Source organism: Argiope bruennichi, chromosome 7, assembly GCF_947563725.1.
Source record: "Argiope bruennichi chromosome 7, qqArgBrue1.1, whole genome shotgun sequence".
NCBI lineage: Eukaryota > Metazoa > Arthropoda > Arachnida > Araneae > Araneidae > Argiope > Argiope bruennichi.
This window is the reverse complement of record NC_079157.1, coordinates 45,892,688-45,899,051: the sequence shown is the minus strand read 5'-3', so window position 1 is coordinate 45,899,051 and position 6,364 is coordinate 45,892,688. Positions and strand designations below refer to the sequence as shown.

General features: G+C 29.5%; 1 protein-coding gene across 1 annotated transcript in view; it reads left to right on the top strand.

Annotated features, from left to right (window-relative positions):
• Positions 1 to 3,118: 3,118 nt before the first annotated feature.
• The window catches only part of LOC129976751 (fatty-acid amide hydrolase 2-A-like), a 43,110-nt gene continuing 39,864 nt past the window's right edge, over positions 3,119 to 6,364 (top strand). Inside the window, exon 1 of the mRNA XM_056090483.1 lies at positions 3,119 to 3,289. The gene's annotated coding sequence lies outside the window, so the exon portion shown is untranslated. The remainder of the gene's footprint in view (positions 3,290 to 6,364) is intronic.

Here is a 6,364-nt window from a genome sequence, read left to right as displayed (position 1 = left end):
TTTCGTAGATCTTTTAACGTGTATAACTTTCGATGTGTTCAGAGGAGCCTGAAGAAAAAGTTCTTATAAAATCAATTAATTGTTATATTTAACTTTTCTAGGCGATTTTTTTTCTGCTCTTCTCAATTTCAGGAGATATTTCTACATAAGTGAAATGTTTTTCTTTACAATATACTCAGCACTTCAGAATTCGTGAAACAAATTTCAAGAAAGGGTTCAACTTAAAACTGCTGACATTTTGGGAGAGTTCTTTTTTTAAATATTATTTGTCACAATGATTCTCATGATACAACCAGGATCAGATTATTAAATAAGTAAAATAGGCAAATGCCTAGGAGTCCAACAACATTAGAAAGCTCCGATCTCTCGAGGATTATTATTATTATTTTGCGATATTTCAAGAGCTATTTATTGTTGCGTCCTAACCACTATAATGGTAGGTGCTATCGAATTTATTCAAATTAAAATCAAGTGTTGTTTAAATTAATTTTGGAACATAAATTAGTCTCTAGTAACATTCTTAATTAATTACTGTGCTTTATATCATGTTATTTTGTTATATTCATGAAACTGACCTATCTGGACAGATTTGTCCTGTCCGGGTTTGTCGTTGAAATATTTCGTTTCTCATTTCCTTGGAATTGAGCTGTCTATTGATCTGAGTTTAAATAAGTCAACTTCAATCTTAAGTAAGTTTAAAAATTAAGAAAATAGTAATACTTATTAAGTAATAAAAACTATATAAATGTTCGTCATGATTTAAATCGTTTCAAAGCCTCGTTGTATTATGTAGTACTACATATTAGACATGAATTAAAGTAGAAAATCATTTGAGCAACGCAAACGAGGAGAGATATTCGACAAAGAACCTGACATATTCGAAGAAACTACGATAGATAGATTGTACAACGTGCATTTTAATCAAGATGATGCTATTGGTAAATGTGCCAGGTCCAACGTCTTTCCAATAACTGACAATCACTTACTAAGTAATCTCATTGCCATGCCATTATGTTATATGGCATGGCAATCCATTCATCTATTATGACTGGGGGTTAAGACCCTTGAGTTCAAGAACTCTGTATCACTCCCCTCGCCAGTGGTGTTAGACATACCACTTCGAATGCATGTTAAGTTCTGAATTTATTGGGCAACGACCAATAATTGGATGTATGCATTAACGATGCGTGCAGCACATAACATCCAAATCAAATTCCTGCATTATTTGCGGTTATATTGACCGACTCCTATCTTTAATTTGAAAGACAAAGAAACAGAAAGTGGACCAGGCAGCAAAATTGGCAACTACTCCAATAAATATAACTTTACCAGCGAGCGATTTAAAAAAACACACACGTCAAAATGGCAAATATAGTGGAACCTTGAGATAGAGAAGAAACTCCACGCTCTCAAACCACTTTTGCAGTCTTGCCCTTCATTAAAAAATAGAAAAGCATATACCCTTTTAAATGGATTGCGTATTGATCACACTTGATCCACTCATCTTCATCTTTTACTTGGAGAACCACCACCAATGTGTTCACGATGCAACTGTCAAATGGCCATCTACTATATTTTGTCTGAATGATCGTGTTTCAGTGCTTACCGCTTGCGATATTTTCAAATGCCTTTAATTTCTTTATCAACTTTATTTGGCAAAATCCCTTACATTAATCTTCTTGAATTTTTAAAATCCAAATAATTTTATTCTTTCATTTAAATTGTGTTTATTTTTTTGAAAAATTTCGTTTATAACCATTCTTAGTAACATTTTTATTCCTTCATATTGCTATGATTTTATCTCTCTGTTTGGAGCAGCATTGACAATATTTTGATTTTTGCGCCATAAAAAAATACAAACCAACCAACCAACTCCAACAGAATTTTGGGAGAAATATAACCGATCCACAGCGACGCGTGATCGGTTATAGCTAGTTAATATATAGACAGATCCAAAATTCATACTCATTTTTTTTTCTTTATACGAAGAAGCTGAGAAGTTTTTAGTTAATGAGTTTTTTAAATGTTAAGTTTAGTTTTTAATTAATGTCGTGTTTTTTAAAACAACAGCAGGGCAATTTTGGGACGAGCCTCGTAATTTTGAACCGCTGTGATATGACACCTGAGCTGGCACTCCCTCTCCAAACTTCCACACCACGTCAGTGGGGGGACGTTTGGCTCCGACGGATTTATTGTGCACCAGACCCGCTTACACGACGATTCTTCGGTGGAATTAGGTTTCGAAATTGAAGCCCTGCAGTTCCAAAACTGAGACCTTACCACTAGGTCACCGCGGCTCCAAAGCGCTTGGAAACACGATATTTTGATAACATACGCAAAAAATCTGAAAGTGAACGCCCCTGCTGTTATCAAAATTTTAACCTTCTGAATTGTGCTAATCGAATTTTATCTAAAATCAGCAAGTTGTGTCTCTTAATTATTACCAATTTATTTGCAAATAGGATTATCCTTGATGCATTTTATCCTTTCAAACTGTTTTTTTTTTTTTCGAAGAATTTAAATATTTAGTAAATTATGAAATTATCAGTAAGAGTTAATTATTTCAATTTTAGTGCACTTAGCGAAAATAATGACTTAAAAAATTAAATGATACGAATAAATGTATATTAAAACACTTCATTAATATGCTGTAGAAGATCTTTTACCTGTTTTCAATGTCTTTTTCTACCTCACTGCATAGCTCATTCAATTTATAATTGCCTGATGACTTTAGATGAAATATGATAAAATCTTCAAATGCCATCGAAGGATATATGAATTATCAGGAAATTCTGGTAAGATTACTTCATAAATTGCTTTTATAATATCCCGATCAAATTATGGTAGCGTCACAGTTCTTTGAATTTAATAAATTTTCTTTTCAATGGAAAAAATTAAAAAACCATCAACTCCGTAAATCAAAGAAATGTCCTAGAACTCTCAAAGAATTTCACACTTATAAAAGAAAAAAAAAAAGCGTCTAAATTATTGACAAAACAATTTATTACTCAATGATTACATAACAACTAGAAAATAAAACTGGTTTTTTCTAAATGGGAGTTATTTTTTCTTTTCTTTGTGGAGGAAGTCTGATATGTTGGGAAAGGAAAGGTCATCTTTATAGCCAGTTGCCGTGAATCGTACGCTTTGGTAAAAAGAGGAAATCGCTTTTTTTCTTTCTGTTTCATTTGTTGTAAACGATCAAACAATCGTTAGGTCGCTTGTTTAGGCGTTTAGAGGCAGACACTATTTATCCGGTCTAGGAACATGCAACACCTTCGGGCGTAAGGTAAGGATTTTTCTACTTTCGCTTATTGTTCACGTTTAATGCTACAAGAAATACGCGGGTATTAAGAATTTATACTATGTTAAATGTAATTTAATTTTAATTTTAATAAAATTTACAAAAAGTTATATGTTATTATTATTATTATTTATATAAATTTAAATTAACCTTCTATAAATTTAATCGAGAATATTTATATACATTTAATCGAGATAGCACGAACGAGAAATCTTATGCCTTTGAAAGAAATATTGTCAAAAATTTAAACCTTAACTTCAATTTGCAAAAGATAATTTTTGAATAAAGTTTTCATAATAAGTTTAATAAATAAATTTTTTATAACTAAATGTATAGAAAAAATTTTGTTTTATAATTAAAACCGAAATTTATCGTCTGCGTTTTAAGAAATAAGATTAATTTATTTCTGTATAAAAGAAATTCAGTTTTTGAATTTTACAATGAAAGTATCGTCTGCACATTAAAAAGAAATTTCATTTATCTCTGCCTAGAATAAATTTGTTTTTGTAATTTACTGTGAAAATAATCGTCTGAGTATTAAGAATAATTTATACATATTTTTAACAAGGATGGAAATTTTTATTTCGATGTAAATCGTTATCATTTGCATGAAAATACATTTATACTGCTTGCTTAATAATAAAAAAACTAAGAGAATATCGCAAATGCCTATAAATGGCGTTAATAGTAGCAATACCGAATTTTTTTTCTTTTTGTCACAGAAAGCATTTTTTTAAATCATTTTAACATGAGAGAATAATTGATATGATAATATTAATAAAATATTCAAATATTATTATATATTCTCTTGCGTTCAGTAAATATAATTTCCACCATCGCATTAAGCAAATATTTTGCCCGACTCATTTCTCAAGCTGAAATAACGGTATTTGTTTTTGATTAAAAATTTCTGTTATGATGAATGCCTTATTGTTTTGGCCATTCATGTACGTACATCCTAATGGTATTGATTAAATTTGCTACTAACTTTACAATTTCTTCATAAATATAAATTATTATTACTTTTTCTCTTAATTAAACATTCATTTCTTAATAATATTGATTCAATATACAAAATTTTGTGGGATTTGAGGAGAATCTATTTCTAAAGACTATCCTTTACTTTTCCTGTAATGTGCATTTGAGAAGTGAGAGCTTTTTAAAGTATAAATTTTTCTGAAATGCTTCGAATAAAAAAATATTTTCTGAATTAATTTGATGAATATTTCTGATCTTTCTAAATTTTCGATACAACATAAATTTTAGTGTCGCTTTTCAAATTATATATTTATATTCGGATTAAAAACCAACAGGAAGTGTTTTCCCTTCGACATAAATTTATGAAGAATATTGAATATGAATTTTAAATACTCATTACACTAATTGGGTCAATATTTGATGCAGGTGTACAGTTTTTGTTGTAAGATTAAATGCCAAATTTCATTATTCTGAATTATTGCTTCTTGAGTTATAGTGTTCATATATATACAGATCGACAGACGGGACTATGAGGCAGCCTTTAGACTCATTTGGTCATAAATTTATATATGTTTGCATTTCTAGTAATGAAACTATATTCTGCTTTCGTCAGTTTATATAATTAAGTGTTGTTTCAACTGTTGTGTTGACGTAGACATCGGAGAAACAGATAGATTTTCCATAGGCGGAATTCTTCCGGAACTCGACTGTAGAGACCAGATGCTACATTTTATAGCTATCGTCTGGTGTATTTTTGAGTTACAGAGCTCACAAGCCGAGAGACACACATAATAATGATTCTAACAGGGAGGTTTGTGAAGATTCATTAAAGGTCTATTTTTTTTTTTTTTTTTTTTTTTTTTTTTTTTTTTTAAGATTATAATATTTTTTTTTTCTGTAAGAGAAAATGATAAAACGTGCTTCAGCTTATAATACTTTATAGAGTTAGGTTATACTTTATCTACCCCATATTTTGTATCAGATACACATAACTGATATAAACTAAGAGTATCAGGTACCAGGTATTAATTTTTGGATGATTGATGCCGATTGCTAATCTTTTCGGTTTCATTCCTTTCTGTTGGAGATATTATATCAATGATAAAAAGTATTATATCAGTATAATTTAATTCGCCGTCTTGCTTAGGAAGCACTATGAACATGCGCGATTAGCCATTACTATCCTTTACCCCATGTGACGGCGCTCATAACAGTGAAGAATCGTCTCAATCTCATATATTAATTACATCAGCAAAAGTTTTTTTTTTTTTTTTTTTTTTTCTTTCCTCTTCAATACCTCCTGTCAATCACTGTCAAAAACTGAAATCGATTCCATAGTTCCTCTTCCGAAGAAGCAAAATTCCAATTTGGTATAATATTTCTGTCAATATGTGGTACTTGTCTCGACTGGAGTCAGTTATACTCGTATCAAATGATACAAAGTGTCCGAGTGATATTTGTATCAAAATGAATCAACGTATCGGATCGTTACAGAATCGCCTAATTCTAATCCGCCGTTCTGGTTCATCGACACTATTCACTTGAGCTAGCTTTTCAAACTACCTATTTACATTATTTTTAATTAAAACCTGGAATAAAAGTATTTTTAATGCAGTTTTAATGTTCTTTTTTTTTTTTTTTTTTTGCAATGTTTGTTAAGTATAAAAGATTGATGAGATTTTCGATGAACAAATAAAATGCATATTGGTTTAAACAATTCTTTTTAAAACAAATAGGTAACTCAAATAATAAAATTTATTATTAGCAAATTAATTAAAAGAAAATAAAAATTAAGCGTTGAACACGAACAGAATCTTCAAAATATTACGATATAAAAGAGGTATTTAAAAAAAGAAAATATTTATATATTTTAAATTAAAAATAAATATTTTCTTAATAAATGTGTGACGAAATACTTAAAAATAAAAAGTAAATTAAACTCTTGCTGTCAGTTCTTTTAAGTTTTATAAAAGTCCTTATTTTCTAATAAAGCTTTAAGAAATAAAGTACAAAATTAAAATTAATAACAAAATTATAAGTAACGATCAATTTGAGTACAGGTAAGAATTTTACAAGTTAATA